Genomic DNA, 10,036 nt, shown 5'->3' with positions numbered 1-10,036 from the left:
TAAGGGTTCTTTTGTTTATTTTTGCATTTCCTTCCTTTATTGAGGTATAATTTTCATAGAGTGAAAAACACACAGGTCTTAAGTGTACAGTTGATGAGTTTTGTCCAGTGTGTCTGTCATCAACACCCCAGATCTTTTCCATAATCCAAGAAAGTTTCCTTGGTGCACCTTTCCATCCAATCCTCCTTCCTCAAGGCAACATTTTTTTGAATTCCTTTCACCGTAGGTTAGTTTTGCCCATCTCTGTACATTATATAAATGGAATCGCAGGATACATTCTCTTTTGTGTCTGGCTTCTTTCACTCAGTGTAGTGTCTTAAAGATTCATCCATGTTGTTGCATGTAGCAGTAGTTTATATTTTATTATAATGCCTATTGCATTGGATGAATTTACCGCAGTTTAATCCATTTTCTTGTTGGTGGACATTTGGGGTTCTTTGCAGTGTTTGGGCTATTACTAACGGTGCTGGGATGAACACTCTAGTACAAACCCTTGTGGACAAAGATTTCCACTTCTCTTTGGGTATATCTTTAGGAGTAGAGTTGCTAGGTCAGGGGATAGCTGCATATACAACTTCAGTAGAAACTGCCAATTTTCCAAACTGGTTTTACGATCTCACAGACCACCTGCAAGGTAGGAGAGTCTCAGTTGCTCCCCATCCTTGCCAGCCATTGGTAGGGTCCGTCTTTTTCATTTCAGCCATGTCTCATTGTTGGAAGGTCCATTTTCAAGTTCAGGTCTCCTGCTTTGCTCTCAATTTCAGATGGCTGCTCCCTCGACTGTCCTCACCAGCTCCTGTATCAGCTGGCTGCTGGCCAGGTTCAGCCAATAGGAGGCACTGGCAGGAGAATGGAGGATGGGAGGAAGAGAAAAGCTAGAGTATTTTTATCCCCTCGTGTGTCTCCAGCCACATCTCCTCCACGGCTCCAGCTCCCGGCCTACAGGCCAACCGCCGTGGTTGCAGCTTCTGCTGGATGACCCCCACCCCTGGGTTCCAAAAATACCACTTCCTCCTTTTGTGTCTGTGGCCTAGAGGCATCCACCAATTTGTTTCACCGATGCCTCTTTGGCTTCTCAGCTCTTCCTTTACCTGTGTAACCATTTCTTTTCTTTCTATTAAAGTATAGTTGAGGGCTTCCCTGGTGGCACAGTGGTTAAGAATCTGCCTGCCAATGCAGGGGACACAGGTTTGAGCCCAGGTCTGGGGAGATCCCACATGCCACAGAGTAACTAAACCCGTGCACCACAACGACTGAAGCCTGTGTGCCTAGAGCCAGTGCTCCACAACAAGAGAAGCCACAACACTGAGAAGCCCACGCGCCACAACAAAGAGTAGCCCCTGCTCGCCACAACTAGAGAAAGCTTGCACGCAGCAATGAAGACTCAATGCAGCCAAAATAAATAAAATAAAATAAAAATACATTTTAAAATGTTAAAAAAGTATAGTTGAGTTGCAATATTATATTAATTTCAGGTGTACAATGTAGTATGTGTAACCATTTCCTGCCTCTGGGATCTTGTGTTTGCTATTCCTTCCACTTAAAATGCTCTTCCCCCCAGATATCTGCATGGCTCTGCAGGTGTTTGTTCAAAAATCACCTTCTCAATAAGGCCCTCCTCCCATCACCATCCAACTTAAAATTAATCTCCTAGCACTTACTATCCCTCTGCCTTGCTTTATTTTTATCTATAACATTATCATCTTCCTTCATACTTTTCTTTAGGCATTTTACTTATTTCTATGCTAATTGCCTTTCTCCCGCCATTAGAATATGAGGTCCATGAGGGCATGATTTTTTGTCTGTTTTGCCCCCAGCTCTATCTCCAGTGACCAGAAGAGGCAACCAAACATCTGTTGAGTGAATGTGGGCAGAGAAAACAAGAAGTCCCCAAATTCTGGACAGGAACACCAGAGTCAGAACTCCGCAGGGCATCATTAAATCCTGTCAAGGGAGTTCAGTGGGTGGTAGAATCACAGCTGAAAGGTGGGGGGGGGGGGGCTTCATCCCTCTGCCCCCATTTTCTTCCTGTGCCAGGCCACGTCCCAGGAAGAGGTGGGCCAGGCAAAATTTCAGGACCTCACACATTGAGAGCTCTGCCTTGGAACCTACATGGGGACCCAGAGGGCTGCTTCTGAGTTTGCCTGTCAAAGGACACCTTTGGACACAAAAGCCCTTTTTTTTTTTTGGCTGCGTTGGGTCTTCGTTGTCGCACGTGGGCTTTCTCTACTTGTGGTGAGCAGGGGCTACGCTTCACTGCGGTGCACAGGCTTCTCACTGTGGTGGCTTCTCTTGTTGTGGAGCACAGGCTCTGGGCACACGGGATTCAGTAGCTTTGTCACAGGGGCTCAATAGTTGTGGCTCGCGGGCTGTAGAGCTCAGGCTCAGTAGTTGTGGTGCACGGGCTTCGTTGCTCCACGGCATGTGGGATCTTCCTGGACCAGGGATCGAACCCATGTCTCCTGCGTTGCAGGCAGATTCTTAACCACAGCGCCACCAGGGAAGCCCCACAAAAGCCCTTCTTGATTAAAGTAGATATTTCATTCGGGAGTGGATGAGGTCAAAGTAGTGCTAGCCCATGCTTTAAAAACATGAATCTTGACCCCTACCTCACAGCGTACACAAAAATCAACTCCAGGTGGACTGTAGATCCAAGTGTGAAAGATAAGACAATAAAGCTGCTGGAAGAAAACATAGAACATCTTCATAACCTTGGAGTCGGCAAGAGTTCTTAAAAAGAGGATATTTACAAATATCCTGGGGCTGATATTTGTAAAATATACATTCACCAATGCGCTTATATCCAGGAGATAAATACCTCCTACCAATCAATAAGAAAAAGCCAACAATAGCAACAACAACAAATAGAAAAATGGACAAAAGACTTGATAAGCATTTCAAAAAAAGATGATATCCACATAGCCAATAAACATAATAAAAGAGTTCAATTTTATTAACCAAAGAAACACAAAATTAAAACCATAATGCAACACCACGCTACATCCAGCAAAGTGGTTAAAATAAAAAGACAGAGAATACCAAGTGTTGATGAGGATGTGCAGCGCACAGTACTCTGATGCATTGCCGGTGGAATGTAAATTGGTTCATCGATTACTGAGAACTGCTGGCATTATCTAATAAAACGGAACACATGCACACTGTATGACCCAGAAATTTTACTTGTCAGCAAATGTTCATAGCAACCTTATATGTAATAGCAAAAATTTGGGAAATCTTAACAGTAGAATGCAGAAATAAAGTGAGGTATATTCACACAATGGAAACTACAAAGGAATGAGAAAGAATGTGCTATTGATACATGCAACAAGGTATTGTAAATGAATCTTGTAAACATGATACTCAGTGAAAGGAGGAAGATGCAAAAAGTTTACATATTGAATGATTCCATCTATGTGAAATTCTAACGCAGGCAAAACAAATCTCGGGTATTAGAAGCTAATACAGAAGAGTGGAGTTACCAGAAAGCATGTCACCTCTCTGAGTCTCAGGAAAATAAAGGGGATGCCATGCCTGTTGGTTGCAAGGAGCACTACAACAGCACGGGTGAATGAATTACGCAACCAACTGGTGCCAGCTGGTGAGGGCTGCACCAATGGGGGCGACAGGGGAGACACAGCACATGAGCATTTACTCTAGAGTACCCAAATGGCAGGAAAAGACACAAAATTTTAACCTGGAGGTGGGACGTGCCCCAGTGAGCTGGGATGCAGGACATCATCTGACATCCATCCGCTCTTCCCCAGCAGCCCAGCAAACCTCTCATGGCCCCGACATCTCCCTGTCCATAGAGAGTCTCATGTTTAAAAGAGACATATTTCAATAAGAGAGGTCCCTAAAAGGAAGCCAGCTGCTTCTTTGTTGTCTAATTCAGGATGGAGTGGAGGGACTGGCAGTGGAGGAGCCACGAATGCAGGGCAGCGGAGAGGTTTCTGGAAAACCTCCGAGTAGACGCAGTCTGTCCCCACCGTGGTTGAGTCCTTGGCACTGTGTCCAGCCCTCTTGTCCCCACCACCACCAGCATGGCCCTATCTCCAAAACCCCGCTGCCCTTCAGCTGGGAATGTCCACTATCACCTCCTCCAGGGAGACAGAGCACTCATTTCCTCCCAGAGTCATCCCCTCCATCTCCTGGAACCATCCTCTCCCCGCCCCAACCTCAACTACTGCATTTACGGCTGTCATATCTCTTCTCACTGGCTGCCTCTGTGTGTTCTGCCTCTAGGCAGGGAGCTTCTTGGGAGCAGGTTCTGTGTCTTACTCACCTTTGTGGATCTTTGATACTCAGCACATAAGAAGCAAACAATAGATGTTTTCTGAAGAAGGGGAGGGGGACCATCCCATAACTAGGGTCAAATTAGAAGGGATCTGCTAAACTCATTCACATGACAATGATAAGCTGAATAAGATGAATTCCAGAAGATAGTTAAATAGAAGATAAATACCTTAACCCAAAATACTGATAGTGGCATTGATCACAGACTGATAAGGGAAAATATATTTTAGCTGGGATCCCTCATAGTGATACTCAGATGTCATTGTCTGAGGAATTATCTCTGCACGAGACCAGTCGACACATCTGTCATCATACCATCATCACCATCGCCTGTGGTACACCAGCCCAGCCGGGTGTGTTGTCCTGTTAATCCTCTATGACCCTACCAGGTGGCTACTATCACCATCCCCATCTTACAGATAAGGAAGCTGAAGCACAAAAAGACTAAGCAACTTATCCAGGGACACAGAACTGCAAAGCAGCAGAGCAAGGATCTGAACTGCAGCTGGCTGACCCCCAAGTCCATGTGACCCCTAATCACCTAGCTAAGTGCCTCCCTATGACCCTGCCCAACCACCCTCTGCACAGTGACTTAGGGTCAGGGTCCCAGCCTGCTGAGGGTCTTAGAGTTTAAGGTGAATGTCCTAAATTAAGGGTAAGCCGTATGTGAAGGCTGCGAGAGGTGGGAGAGGGCAAGCAGCAGCCCTGCGTGTAGGCACATGTGCATGAGCGTGTGTGCATATGTGCCTGTGCTCACATCTGCGTGCATGTGCGTGTGTGTGTGTGCTCACATCTGCGTGCATGTGCATGTGTGTGCTCACATCTGCGTGCATGTGTGCGTGTGCCTGTGCTCACATCTGCATGTGTGTGCGCGTGCATATGTGCCTGTGCGCACATCTGCGTGCGTGTGCATGTGTGCATGTGCCTACATGTACACACATGGGTCTGTGTGTGGACACACATGTGTGCGCTGGGATTGAGGGGAGGGGTTGGCCAATTAGGAGAAGGTAATTGCTGTGAAGGCTCCTCACATGGTCAGCACACAGTAAATATTTGCAGAATTGAATTGAAATGCTAAAGAGAGGGCTCTCCAAATGTGCGGTGTTATTATTACTATTATCTCCAAATTGCAGGCTTTAGGAGAGGAGAGGCAGGTGGAGAGTTGGTGTCAGGGTTAGTTGGTCTCCTTTTGCCTCCAGACTGCGTTGTGCTGACTGCCCCCCGGCCCAGTGGACTCTCTCTGGCTGGATTTCCTCCGGAGCTCACTGAAGCAGGGACCTTGCAACCCGTGAGGATGGAGGTGACAATGACAGGGGTAGCTAACAAGGAAGGAGCCCTCCCTGTGGGCTGGCCCTATGCTCAGGGCCTATTCTACATTACTCTTTTTTTTTCCTTTTTTTTTTTTAATATTTATTTTGTTTCTTTACTTGGCTATGCCGGGTCTTAGTTGTGGCACATGGGATCTTTTAGTTTCGGCATGTGGGCTCTTAGTTGCATGCAAGATCTAGTTTCCTGACCAGGGATCAAACCACGGCCCCCTGCATTGGGAGTGTGGAGTCTTAACCACTGGACCACCAGGGAAGTCCCTCCATTACTCATTCCCAGCAGCCCATGAGGTGGACACCGTTCATCGCATTAGCCATCCCCAGTGTGCAGAGGAGGAAAGTGAGGCTCAGAGGGGCTGGCCCAGAGAATCTCTGTGGGTATTGCGAACAGCTAGAGGCCTGGGGCTGCTCTCTACCATCTACCACCCAAGTCCTCCTACAGAACACTAGCACCCAACAGGTTCACAGGTGGTCAGGGCTATGCAGTGGGCTGACTAGTGCAGAGCCTCGGGCCCTAAATCCGGCCAGCCCGGAGGTGGTACTTTGTCTCCCAGTACCTCAGTGTCCTCACCGGCAAAGGGGGAATGAATAATTGCCACAGCAGAGAGGCCACATGTGAAATGCCTAGTGCCTACTGAGCGCTCAGGTACATCAGCTATTATTCCAAACGTGCTGAGCTTTCACTTGAGTCTAATATTTACTTCTTCTCTCACAAAGCAGTGAAATTAGACACGGAGAATTGGTGCATGTTCAGGAATGATCGAGTCCAACCGCCTCTGGTAACAGGTAAGAAAAGTGAGGCCCAAAGAACAGCACCAAGGTCACAGGGCCTGGATGCAAACACAGGTTTTTGCTCCCAGGTGGGACCTCTCTGCCTTTCTGTACTGCCTTGGGGCTGGCCTGAGGATGCAGCTGACCTGAGGGTGCAGAGGGCCCAGGACAAGTGGGGAGGGTGCTAGCGCTCCAGCCTCCAAAGGAGGGAGGCAGCAAATCCTGGGGGAAGCACGTCTGCCACATCCTCCCACAGGAGATGCCAGGAAAGGAGGCCAGAGTGGGGTGACCCCTGAGAGGCCAAAAGGTGGCCCAGTGGATGACGGGAGACAGAGTTTCTCTCATTAAGGCCCGGAGCCCCCTCAAGCCTCCTCATCTCATGGGGAAAAGCCCTGTCTTCTCCCCGCTTACTCACTCCAAGAGTTTGAGAGCCACTGACCAGGCACAGAGAGAGGGAGAGAGAACGATCTCGGGCCCCCCCACCCTCTGCCCTGCCCCTACCCACCACTTTCCAAGGCCTGGGCCCTCCTCCTCTGGCTGCCACAGAAACCCAGAGCCCACAAAACACCCATGTCAACCTGCCTCCTCCCCGGAGGTCCGAGGCCTTAAAACTTAATAGTCTCTCAAATGCTGTAACGCTAGAGGGGGCTTTTATGGACTCAACAGGGATAATATTATGAAGGGGCGTTAGCTGCCTGAAGTGGGCTGCTCGCCGCGGGCCACCGGCCCTCAGCCCCTCACTTGAAGGGCCTCCGGAGGGGCCCCCACCACTGCCTTCTGACCAGGTTGCTACAGAACAGTTCTCTGCAAACAGGGGCCTGGTGGGGGGCTGGGACCCCTCTGGCCCCGGTTTGATGGAAGCTAGACGGGGGTGGGGTGGGGGGGTGGATCCAGGGGAAAGATCTTGGTGACTAATGAGCGAGCAATTGAAAGCGCCGTCGTGTCAACGCGGAGCAGATGGAGAAGGAGGGGAATTCCTGCGGCCCGGCCTCAGAGGTGTGGGTGGCTGGGCAGGAGGGAGGGAGGGAGGGATGGGGGGCCGTGTGGGGTCAGCAGGTGGGGGAGGAGGAGGAGAGCCCCTCCAGCTGTCACCCACACATAGAGGAGCACAGGTTCTGGGGCCCAATCCAGGGGACAGGCAGTGGGCTAGGGGCGAGGCCACGGTGTCTTCTGGGCCACGACATGTTCCTTCTCCTCTTCCAAGGGCCATATTTGTCTGTTGTTTCCTTTCTTGCCCTCTCCGTGGGTACCTCCTGGTCTGTCCTCGCCCTGCCCTCTTCCCCTCGCCTCCTCCCTGTTCCCCCGTCTCACCCCCCCTTACCTCTTATTCCTGGGAGACCTCAAATAGGGATTCTGCCCAGTCTTCAGGAGAAGTAGGCAGCCCCCCCAGTAAATAAAATACTAAATAACACTAAATAAAATACACTGGCTGACTTGCCGGCACGCGCGCACACACGCACACACGTACACACGCACGCACGCACACGCGCGCACGCACGCACGCACAGGCATGCTCACACATATTTTCTTCATTACCTCCCCTAACACTGTCTTTCTTCCATCTTGAGTTCAATGTTGTTTTTTGTCTCTTTTCGACCCTCCCCCTCCACTTCCCCTCAATTTATTCCAGCTGTGAAAACCTTTTTCCCATCTCCTCTGTCACCCCGGCAGATAGGTGAGTGGCAGGCAGAGGAGTCCACTCCGCAGCCACCGTTGGTAATTGATGCCAGATGTCGGGCTGGCCTCCAGCCCAGCCCCAGGCAGGGCTCCCGCGCCGCCTCCTGCATCTGGGTGTGAAAGGCGAGCCGCAGCCCAGCCTGGGTCTTCGCGGGATACAGCCTGGCTGGGGACAGGGTAGGGAAGGCTGGGACCACGGGCTGCCTGAGGGAGGGGGCTGGGGAGCAGAGGGTAGAGGGTGGGAGTCCCTTGAAGGAAAGTGTAGGCCACCGACAGCTTGGTTGGGATGAGAGAAGCCAGGACAGTTCCAGAGTCAAGACACAGAAAGGGCTTTCCTTGGCCACTTGTCAGCCTTTTTATTTCTTGGTGATGAAGGGTTTGTTATTGCTGCTCTTTATATGTATTTGGTAAAATACAAAAAAAAAACAATTAAAAGACTCTAGAATTCTCCACGGTTACTACTAGTGGTAACGAAACCAGTTAACATTTCTGGGGTATTTTAGGTGCTTTCTGAGTCATTGCACATGAATGCATTCATCTTCTCATTTAATTTTCACAACAACCCTGTGAAGTGGGGCCCATAATTGTCCCCATTTTATAGACGTAACAAAAGAGGCCTGGAACATCTAATTGGCCCATCTAGGAAGTGGTGGTACCAAGATCTGAGCCCAGACAGTCTGACTCCAGAGACCACATTAAGCTCTCAGGAAAGACTTTAAAATCATCAAAGGTCAGAGATAGAAGGAACCTGGTCCAAACCCTTTTTAAAGGAGGAACATAGGTCCAGAGAGGAGAAGCAACTTGCCCAAGGACACACAGTGAGTTGGACCCTGAGCAGGGCCGAATCCCAGGGCTCCTGTCCTTGTTCAGAGCCCTTATTGTGACACCACAGTTCGGACTCAGGTCCACACACCCTTGGCCAAGAGCCAGGCTTCCTGGAGGAGGTACCTTTTGCAGGACTTGGAACAAGACAAGGATCAGAGACTGGCAGACAGGCAGAAGGAAACACTTTCAGAGGAGAGCCTTCTGTTCTAAGGTGGGGCTAGCCGACAGCATTAACTGTGTCTCTACTGCCAGGCGTTATGGTCACCATGGGGACTTAGAGATAAACTGTGCCCTCAAAAAAAGAAAGGAAAAAAAAAAAAAAAAAGCAAGGCAAGTGGGATAGGGAGGACCATGGGGGCAGCAGTATGCCGTTTTAAACTCTCTCTCTCTCTCTCTAAATATTTATTTATTTATTTAGGTGTGCCAGGTCTGAGTTGCAGCAGGCAGGCTCTTAGTTGCGGGATCTAGTTCCCTGACCAGGGATCGAACATGGGTCCCCTGCATTAGGAGCACAGAGTCTTAACCACTGGACCACCAGGAAAGTCCCAGTATGCTGTTTTAGATATCGTGGTAAGGTGATGTTTGAACACACTTCAGATGAGGGAAGGAGCCATGTGGATATCTGGGGTAAGAGTGTTCTGGGCAGAGGAACAGCAAGTGCAAAGGCCCTGAGGCAGGAGTGTGCTTAGTCAGTTAATGTGCCCAGAGTGCAGGGAGCAAAGGAGAAAATAAACAATAGGAGGCAAGTCAGAGAAGGGAAGGGGCAGATCCTGTAGGGCGCCATGGCTATTGTAAGGGCTTTTACTCCCAGTGCAATGAGAGTCAGTGGGGACGCTGAGCAGAGGGGCGACATGGGACCAGAAGCACGGCAGTGGAGGTGGTGAGAAGTCGTCAGAGTCTGGATGTATACTGAAATTACAGCCAACCTGATTTCCTAAAAGTTGGGTGTGAGATAGGAGAGAAAGAGAGCAGTCACGGATGACTCCAATTTTTTTGGCCTGAGCAACTGGTAGGACAGAGTTGCCTTTCCTGAGATGGGAAAACGCTGAAAGGAGCAGGTCTAGGGGCAGATCAGGAATTTGCTTTTGAACCTTCCGAATTTGCAGTGTCTGTTCTCAGTGCCACAATGAGTCATGCTGGAGACT

At 49.6% G+C, this 10,036-nt stretch overlaps 1 non-coding gene across 1 annotated transcript; it reads right to left on the bottom strand.

Annotated features, from left to right (window-relative positions):
* Nucleotides 1-9,359: 9,359 nt before the first annotated feature.
* TRNAR-CCU (transfer RNA arginine (anticodon CCU)) lies at nt 9,360-9,432 on the bottom strand. Its single transcript has one exon. It is a non-coding gene; the product is annotated as a tRNA-Arg (tRNA).
* Nucleotides 9,433-10,036: the final 604 nt, after the last annotated feature.

This window comes from Hippopotamus amphibius, chromosome 11 (assembly GCF_030028045.1).
Source record: "Hippopotamus amphibius kiboko isolate mHipAmp2 chromosome 11, mHipAmp2.hap2, whole genome shotgun sequence".
In the NCBI taxonomy this organism is placed as follows: Eukaryota; Metazoa; Chordata; class Mammalia; order Artiodactyla; family Hippopotamidae; genus Hippopotamus; species Hippopotamus amphibius.
Note: the sequence above shows the minus strand (reverse complement) of the source record. Positions and strands in the feature narration are given on the sequence as shown.